General features: G+C 39.8%; 1 protein-coding gene across 1 annotated transcript in view; it reads left to right on the top strand.

The window, feature by feature from the left end:
* Positions 1–446: 446 nt before the first annotated feature.
* The window catches only part of CWC22 (CWC22 spliceosome associated protein homolog), a 61,778-nt gene continuing 52,020 nt past the window's right edge, over positions 447–10,204 (top strand). The window contains 1 exon segment of the mRNA NM_001132308.1: positions 447–486. The gene's annotated coding sequence lies outside the window, so the exon portion shown is untranslated.

The following is a 10,204-nucleotide window of genomic DNA, read 5'->3' as shown; positions in this document are numbered from 1 at the left end:
TCAAGGAAAGTGACAACTGACTGCTTTAAAAAAAAAAAAATTTCCCCAAAATGCAGTGAAATAGTTTTAAAGTAAATTCGGCTAGACCCTGAACACTACTAGGCTGTCAGTGAGCAGCGTGGATGTTAACTCGCCGGCGCGCATCTGTATGAACTACAATTCCCATCGTACACCGCGCCATTTCACACTAAACTACAATTATGCTTTCGTCATTTCCGTCGGCACAGGCGCTGGATTTCGGACTTTGTAGTTCATGCCAACTTCTCTTTTTTGCCGCCATTTTGATAAGAAGACAGTGTGCCTGGATCGACTACTTTGACTCTGGTATTATGATATGGTATTTTAAATAAATTAATGGGATAACGTGTCAAGCCAATTGAGCGTCAAGTTTTTAAGTATTTCACTATTCGCCTTCTTCCTACCGTCGGTGCTGGGGAAGAGGAAGTGACGTACGTCCGGTGTAATGGCGGCGCGGTGGAGCTCTAGGTAATTATCGAACTCCGTGGAGTCCCCGCAGGCAGGGACGCGGAGTCGGGGTGGCGGGTCGCCGGATCGGGTGGGAAGTAAAAGACCCCCAGGAGTGGGTGCGGGCTCACTGATACGGCTGTGAGCGGCATTGGAGTGTGCGTGGGTCTTCTGGCTACGCTCGGGCCCGCAAGAGGGGTGTGAGAGCGGCTAGGTCCGAGCAGGTGGGGAGGGAATGGGCTGTTGTGAACTAACTGCCTGAGCGGACCGGCTGACCTTCTTTGTGAAGTTCCTGGAGCTGTCTGAAATCCTGCACCAACGCTGGTGCTCTGTTGTTTCTTGTGCAGTGTGTTTTATACTTACAGCCTCTGGAGTCCACTGGGCTTGCCAAAGCCCCTTTCCTAGTGCCCGGGTCCCAGGGCTAGGGGAGTGGGATTAATGAGCTCTAGTTGATTAAAAGTTAGTTGAATTACTTGCACTCTTATGCCTCTTTCCGGCATTATATCCCTTTGACTATTTGTTTTAAATTTCATTAGCGGCTTCTTTTTCATTTATTTGCCCTGTAAATACTGATAGTGTCTAGTGTTTAGTCTTGAAGACACTTCGCTTCTCATGTGCCCGCTTCATCTGTCATTCTTGATCCTTCCATGACTTGAACTATCTCCAGTGAGGTAATAACTGGCAAACTCGGGTCTCTAGGCTCCACCTCTCTAACGAGCTCTGGGTCCTACAACACAGCATTATACAACGGAAATATTATAGTTAATTTCACTGAGTTTAACTGCAAAAACCACGGTACCTATTTCCATTTAATCCTAACAATTCTTTTGAGGTAAGTGGAGAAGGCAGGATTTGGAGAAAGCCTATTCTAGATGCAAGGATTAGGTAAGAGTTTCCTTTGCATTTTTAGATGTGCAGAGGCTCGAAATAGCAGATAAGCAAGCAAACTTGGTCCTCAGCAGATCAGTTAACCTACCTCTTATCTGTATTTAGACTTACCTTGTTTTAGGATTGCTTGTGAATTCAGGAGTTAACATAAATTATCATCCTACTATGGAAGGGCAGATTTAAAATTGACATAAAAGTGTGGTTTTGACCAGGAGAGGAGAAGCGTTGTTACCGGCGTTATCAGTAGGTGGAGGAAAGCCACTTGTGTTGGTCCTGGGTGATGGATTAGTAGACCAAAGATTTCAGTTTTATCCAGCTATTATTAGGTCTATCACTTGGAACAAGTTACCTAAAGTCTCTAGTGTCAGCTTCATCATCTGGAAACATGTAGGTAATAATACAATACCTGCCTCACTGTGTTGTCTTTTTTGAGTATAAAGAAAAATAATGCAGATGAGGCACTGAGCACAGTGCCTGTTACACAGTGTTAGCATTGTATTATTGTAAATTACTACTATGATACAGTTGATGAGTTCTCTCTGTTCCTCAATTCTTGTTCTCTGGTTCTGAATGTTGCCTTTCCACCTATAAGTGTCCTTCCAGTTGTTTTTTGTTTTGTTTTGTTTTGTTTTGAGACGGAGTCTCACTCTGTCGCCCAGGCCGGAGTGCTGTGGCGCTATCTCGGCTCACTGCAAGCTCCGCCTCCCTAGTTCATGCCATTCTCCTGCCTCAGCCTCCCGAGTAGCTGGGACTAAGGTGCCCGCCACCATGCCCGGCTAATTTTTTGTATGTTTAGTAGAGACGGGGTTTCACCGTGTTAGCCAAGATGGTGTCTGTCTCCTGACCTCGTGATCCACCCGCCTCCGCCTCCCAAAGTGCTGGGATTACAGGCGTGAGCCACCGCGCCCGGCCGGTGTCCTAGTTTTAAGTGTCCATACCACTTTTGTGGAGTCTTTCCCAACTCAGTTGACTGGGGCTCTGAGACTGTCTTGGTTAGAAGTTAAAGGCCAAGAACTTTGATCTAATACCCTGGTCTATTGATTCCAAAAATGTAGTCTCCTGAATCAGCAGCATCATCTCCTTGAAGCTTGTTAGCAATGTAAATTACTGGGCTTCAACCGGTTTTGTTGAATCGGAAACGTGGAAATGGAGGCCCAACAGTCTGTCTGTCTGTCTGTTTTTTGTTTTTTTTTTCCCGAAAGCATTCGAGTGATTCTCATGCCAATTAGTTTGAGAACTTCTGCTCTAGCTCATCCTTTAGGGGCATGCTATGGTTCATCCTCCCCCTGTCCTCAGAATCATGTTTGCTGCCCTCCTTGCTCCAAAGTACTTGATGCATGGCCAGCCAGTATTTATTATTATTCCACCACATCCTTTCCTGCTTTGGATAGGGAACCTCCAATCACTTTTTGGAGTTCTGACATTTCCTAGACTACCTAATTGTTTTTCTAAGCCAGCTTTCTTAGCTCTGTTAGCTTTCCCAGCTGCTGAATTTTTAGAAGTTAACTCTCCTTGGGGGGGGCTAGGGGCGGGGGCGGCTATGGCTCATGCCTGCATTCCCAGCACTTTGGGAGGCCAAGGCGGGCGGATCACTTGAGATAGACCAGCCTGGCCAACATGGTGAAACCCCGTCTCTACTAAAAATACAAAAAAAATCAGCAGGGTGTGGTGCTGTGCGCTTGTAGCCCCAGCTACTCGGGTGGCTGAGGCACGAGAATCACTTGAACCTGGGAGGCGGAGGTTGCAGTGAGCCGAGATCTCTCCACTGCACTCCAGCTTAGGCGATAAAGTGAGCCTCTGTCTCAAGAAAAAAAAAAAGAAGAAAAAAAGAAGTTAACTCTCCTTCCCAATGATTGCATATTGTTGAGTGACCTACAGTGGCTTGTACCTGAGACCAACCAAAAGACAACACAGTGACGCATTTTGTATTTCAAATGCCCGTGCCTTAACTTGGATAATATTTTCAATTTATTGTCCACTTGTATTTAAATGGAATTTGATACTACTCATCATATCCCTAACTTGGTCATGGTTTGTTCATGATGCCAGGAGCTAGTCCAAGAAAAAAGTGGCTATTGGTAATACATTCATGCATCCCGCTTATAACTTTGAAGGCTCCCTTGTTGAATTTCCCTACTTTTCTGTTTATCTGAGCATGGGAGGGTGGTGGAACAATAAAGCCAGAGAGCATACTAGTTTCAGCAAACTCCCAGACTTACACTTTTTCTCAGTGTATACATTTCCCAAGTGGACATTGGAAGAGATACTTGAATGCCTACAACAAAGTGCAAACTTTAAGCATGGATTAAAGCCAGCCTTTATATAGTCAAGTTAATAAGTCTTTCCTAGTGAACAGATACCAAAAACGGGGTATGGGCTGCCTTGGCCTTGGGACATATTAACTCCTGTAGAATGGGTTAGCTAGTGGGAAGGAGGAACTCAGTGGTGACTCATGTTTAACCTGTCTTTCAGCCTAACTCATAAATGGGTGGAGCTAGACAGAGTTCAGCACTTCCACCTGGAAAGTTACCCTGTGAGTCCGTCCTGAAATAGTTTGTCAGGATAGCTTTATTTTAGACCTGGCTACAGGAGCCTCTGTAGTAGAATGCAGTGCTTACATTGTCTAGGGGCTAAATTTCTCTGTGGAGGCCAACACCGCCAAGTTTTCTTTAAACCAGAATGTGGTTTACTACATGGCTCTCTAATTAAATAATCAGGTGACTTTCAAAGCTGTGCCTTGAAAATTGGCAGAATGTGTTCACCCATATACTTAATTAGGCAAGCTGAGGAACAGATTTGGGGCAGGAGAGAGTGGTTTGAATGTGTGATGAAGGCATATGGCATATTCAGTAATTAGGGTTGATTTTGTAAGTTAAAAGAACTGCACCTTCAGGGACAGATTTCCTTTTGCAGTGCCTGCAAAGGAACTAGTATTTTTTTCATCTCACTCAATGAGGAAGTGTTTTCAAGCTGCTCCACAGGTTAACATTGAGTGAAGACTAATAGGGGGTGGCATCTGATAGTGTTGTCTTGATGCACTAAGACTTGGAAATCTTAGTATTTCCAAGAAGTAGGAGTTAATAGGTGAGACAAGGCTGCTGTTGTATTCCTTGATGAACAAGTTGACAAAATGGCATTATAGGGAGTTCTATGTACGAAGAAATAGGAGTAATCAGCAGAAATCTACAGTCCCCATTTTTTATTTAATTTTAGAGTTGGAACTTATTAAGTAGCAGACACTGTCCTAGGTTCTGGATGTGTAGCAGTGACCAAGAACCTTGAGGATCCAGTGTACTCATACAGAGCCTTTCATAGTTTAGCTTAATGAGTCTCTCATGTTCCATCTTATTCATGTTCAGTTTTTCATGTACACCTTGGGATCCCCAAATTCTCTGTCTCTGAGTCTTTACACATGCTTATCTTATTTCCTGAATGACCTTTTCCCCTTTCTATATGGACAAGTCCTACTTGTTCTTTAAGACTCAGCTTCAAGACCTACTTCTTTCTGTATGTCCCAAACCCTCTTTTCTAGTAACACTTGTTTATGACATTGTTGTAGCACTTAGACATTTCTTCTTTACCCAAGGACAGAGTCCTCAATGCCTTGTCTGTTGTGTAATGTATATATCTCCCCACCATACATAGGCACTGCCTTTAGTAAAGACCATGACTGTACTTTCTTTCTCTTAGCTTCATACTTCCTTATTTTCTCTGTAAGCACTTTTCTGTTTTTTTCTTCTTTTACTATTTTTTTGAGTTGGGATCTCACTATGTTGCCCAGGCTGGGACTCTAGGCACATGCCACTGCACCCAGCTTTTCTCAGCCACTGAATATAAATATCAATTATGGCCCTAGCCTAAATGGAACCTTCCCCCAGCCTCCTATATACAGTGACAGAATGAGGGGGAAACATGGGCAGATTTGGTAGAATCAGTAGGATTTGGTGACTTACAGGGAGTAAGGAAAAGGAAATTGCCAAATCATATCTTAGAAGAAGTGCTGGTTTGAGATGGGGAGAAGGAAATAATTAGTTCCACTGTGGATTTCTTTAGTTCAGATGGCCTTTGGCACATCCACATAGAGGTTTCCTATAGCAAATTGGACATAATGATTTGGAACTCTAGAGAAGATTGGCTGGAGTAAAAAGTTGTTTTCACATGTTAATTAAAGCTATGGGGATGGAGATGATCTTCCACAGAGAATATGGAGAAAGAAAAGATAAGGACTATTCATTCATGCATTTAACAAATGTGTATTGAGAGCCTGTAGTGTTGTGAATGTAGCAATGAACAAAACATAAATTCATGAGCAAATATTAAACTCTCAGGCATAGTAAATATTAAAGGGATGGATAAATGAAGGTGGTGTCCCTGTAAGTTGACAAGTGAGAACTTCAAGAAGGGGATTAGGTGCCAAATGCTAGAGCAATATCCCATGAAAGAAGGAAGCTGCCCCTGGATTTAGCAACAAGAAAAAAAGTTACTGTGTAACATTGGTAAGTGCTGTGGAGTAGTGGGAAGGGAAAGCCAAATTACAGTGGGTAGGAGAGGTTAAGAATTAGAGACATCAGGCTGGACATGGTGGCTCACTCCTGGAATCCCAGTACTTTGGGAGGCCCAGGTGGGCGGATCACTTGAGGTCAGGAGTTTGAGACCAGCCTGGCCAACATGGTGAAACCCCATCTCTACTAAAAATACAAAAAATTAGCTGGGCATGGTGGTGCGCACCTGTAATCCCAGCTATTCAGGAGGAGGCTGAGGCACGAGAATCACTTGAACCTGGGCGGTGGAGGCTGCGGTGAGCTGAGATCATGCCACTGTGCTCCAGCCTGGGTGACAGTCAAGACTTTGTCTCAAGAAAAAAAAAAAGAAAAAAAAACTTAGAGGCATCAAGTGTGAACTTACCTATCACAAAATAGCGTGTAGGGATGAGATAGTAAAACTAGAGAGGGGACAGGATAAAGGGAATTTGCCCCTTAATGTCATAATTTATTTTTAAATGAATCATTAAAAAGTTCAACATGTAGAATTTTTCTTTAAAACCAACTTAAATAGAAATCAATACTGTACTGTAAATCAAGAGACAGCTTATTGAAATGTGGAAACTAACAAAAATAGACAAATTCCTATTCTCATAGATCCTGCATTCTGTTGAAAAGAAGCACATTGGGGAATCTTCCTATGCATAAAAAAATTAATAGTATTTCCAAATGATTGGATCACTTAACTCTTTATTTGGCTACTTAAACAGCCTAAAATAGACTAGCTTCATGATACAGGAAATGAATGGGGGTAATACTACCTCCCAATTTATAATGTGAAGTTTTCAGTATAGATAATGGTGTCATTGGGTTCATTAAAATGTCTTTTTTTTTTTTTTTCACTCATCTGTGTCTTACTGTCTTAAAGTGTCTGAAAATTTGGGCTGTCTACTCTCCACACACAGTTGCAGACCAGTCAAATGCTTTTATATTACTTACTTCTTACAGAAAACAATGTCCAGAACTATCTGCACAACTTCTAGCCTCGTACTTGAATCTGGCAATCTAGTCATTCAAATGGTTATGAGTCAGCACACCTGGCATATGCAATGACTAGGAAGCAAAAGGGAGGACAGCTCTGCAACTCTTTATTTGTAATTCTTGGAGCCAGAAGTGTTTTGATTTCAGTATCTTGTAGATTTTAGAAAACTGCAGTGCCTATACTACATATTAAGTAATCCCCGCTTTTGGGGTCTGGAGCAACATCCTCTAGTCAAACACATTAATATTTCTGCACTGTATGAAGTCACATTAAGTATCAAGTCAGTATATGCTAAGTTTTGCTGTCAAGTGAGTTGCCACATGCTTAAGAATAATCTTTGTATTTTCAGAGCTTTACGGATTTTAGAACTGCAGATAAAGGATTTTCAACCTGTACCTGGTTACTTTTCCAGAAAGAGACAGGAGTATTTTGACCCTTTTATTTTCTTGAAATTGTGATTCTATGCTGACATCAAATTATAATTTTTGGGCCTTATGAGGTATATCATGAGGCAAATTTTTCACTAATATGTAAATTAAGACGGGAAAAAATAGCAAGAAATGGTTTTTCTAAACAAGTAAGTTTTCCTTCAGTACAGATATGGAAAGTACATAGCAATCTTGTTTTATATTGTTCAAGAGCAAAGCCAATCTCTTACTCCTGTTTGTTCCCTGAAAAGGAAAATCCGTTCCTTGGGGACTTGGCTCTTGTTGAGGTATTTTCTGAGAATTCCATTAATTCCCCTCCCATTATATTTTGGCATTCAGAATAATTTTAAGACAGTTTTTATTTTGTATTGTATAATATTACCACTTTCCCCATTGTGCAACTAAGATTTTTGTTTTTGTTTTTGTTTTTGTTTTAAATATGAACTCTGTTAAAATGTTTGAAATTCACCAAACCTGTTGTTACTATTTAGAAGCCAGAGGAGCCAACTAAAGGTAATTCACTGTTGATTCTCCTTTACTTTAGCAATTTTACGACAGTATGTTTCAGCAAGTTCCTCTAACTTGGACTGAGGACACCGAAGTGACAATGGTGGAAGTGTTTTGCTACGGAAGTCATCTGGAAAGCAGTGCATTTCAGCCATTAGTTGAATATTTTCTCATTTTCTTAATTTTTGAGATAATTGCAGAATTCACAATTTTCTGGTTAACAGTCTGAAGTACTTATATATGTTATTAAATATTTTGCTTTCTACTGCTTCATGAAACTGAAAGAAAAACTCTATCTTTTTTTTTTAATAGTGCTCTCATGAATACTATATCTCCTATTGGAAAATATCCTTTTTCTTCGAGAGAGCAGGTGTGGTTTTGTTGAGTTGCTTTCTTGTGAGAGGGGGAAAGAAATTTAATAATTCACCATAAAATTCACATAGTGATGCTTAGAAGAACAGAGAGTGCTATAAACTCTAGATAAATTGCTCTCATTTCAGGAATTTCCAATTAGTGTAAGTATTAGCATGCATATGTTGAACTCAGAATTTCCGAACAGGCATATTCTGTATAAATCTGGACAATGACAATACTTTATTCATTTTTTGTTAGAACTATGATAGCAGTCTACTTTACCATATTGTCATTTTCACACTTATGTTTTGAGACATGGAAATGTAACAGATTGTACTTTATTGCCAGAAATTATTTGCTGATGAAAGTTGAAAGGGGAAAGATGATATCGATCAGAAAGAAAACTCATTAAATTTAAATATGTAAATTTAAATATGTAAATTTAAATAGAAATAAAATACACAGAAATTGCTTGTTCTGAAATGTGTAAGTAGGTTGGGAAGAGGAACCAGGTGTAAGACTCCAGGAGAATAGCAAAAGAAAATGCTAAATCTTGTGCAATGGGGTCAAGTGATTTTTTATTTTTATTTTTTGCTCGTGGTATACCTAGTCACAGTGAATTCTAGGTATGCTAAATTAAATAAAAAGGAATCCTTAAAATTATTATGAATGTTTGAAAAGAAGTAGTGCTTCGTTATATTAAATCACAGTCTTTGCTATCTGGAACTTTGAACGAATGGATCAATTTAGGCTAGGATAATTTTCTGGATAGTAGAGTCTGTACTTGTTTACATTTTATAATTTACCATTTTGGCTTCAATTCATTAGTGTTGGCGTTTTCATTGGGGCACAATATATGGCTTTGGCATCAGATAAACCTGGCTTTGAAGTTTAGCTTCTGCCATTTACTAGGTGTAATTTACATGGACAAATTGCTTGAATTCTCTGTACTTCAGTTGTTTCACTGAAAAACATGGCTAAAAAAAAAAATCACCAGAACAGGGTAATTATGAGGATTGAGTAAGATTGTATAAGTGATTATAAATTGTGGCCATAATTTCTCAGGTTTAAAAAACACTTCTTACCTGTGAATTATTAAGAATTAATACATTTGGATTTTCTGTTTCCCTTTCCAATTGATTTACAACTAAGTTCTTCACTATAAAGTAGGTAGGCTGTGGGGTCTCTATAGTCTGCCTAAGTGGCTTATGGTTTGAGAACAAATTAAGAACCAAAGTTTCTTATGTAGAATTGAAAAGCTGAGGAGACTTGGGGAAAAGTTGGATTTTGGAATTACCTTGGGAATACTTTCATAAAACAAGTATGCACGGGTTTCCCCTACACTTTCTGCCCATTTTCTGATTTCGTAAGTCAGAGGTGGGCCCCAATATATGTACAAGTAATTCTCCTCTCATGCATTTTTTCTTGATTCAAGTTGTTTTTAATATAGTGACATCAGACTAGTTTTACACTGTTAAGTAGTGATTTAAAACTGACCTGTAGGAAAAAAGCCCAACCTGTCACCTTGCCTGAGTGGCTTGGTGTTTTGTTTATCATTATAGATTTGTTTCTTATACCTAGAATGTAAGCTTCACGTGAACAGGAGATTTTGTTAGGGTAGTTCATTGCTGCCTATCCAATGCCTAGAAAGATGCTGGGCAAATAACAGAAGTGCTGTATTATTTGTTGGGGAACAAATGTTTGTATAAATAACACTGGGTTTAAAGGTAATAAAGGATATGTTAAAAATGTTAAATGGTTGTGCTAGTAGAGGTAGGGAAAAAAATACCAATATCTTTGACCAAAAGTAAGTCAAGCGAAGTTTTGAGTTTTATGGGTCTCTATACCTTTATAGCCATTAAAACAGGACCTTTGGAAAGAGGCATGCAATTTGGTTTCAACAGAGTCATCTTGTTGAGGCAAATGGTCCTAAAATCCAGCTGAGATAAGGGTTATCCCTACAGGGATCTCATCCTCAAGTGAGGGAGAGGGTAGCCTCTGTTTTAAATATTTTTTAAAATTCTATTTTAATGTGTAGG

Source organism: Pongo abelii, chromosome 11 (assembly GCF_028885655.2).
Source record: "Pongo abelii isolate AG06213 chromosome 11, NHGRI_mPonAbe1-v2.0_pri, whole genome shotgun sequence".
Lineage (NCBI taxonomy): Eukaryota > Metazoa > Chordata > Mammalia > Primates > Hominidae > Pongo > Pongo abelii.
This window is presented reverse-complemented; position numbering and strand designations above follow the sequence as displayed.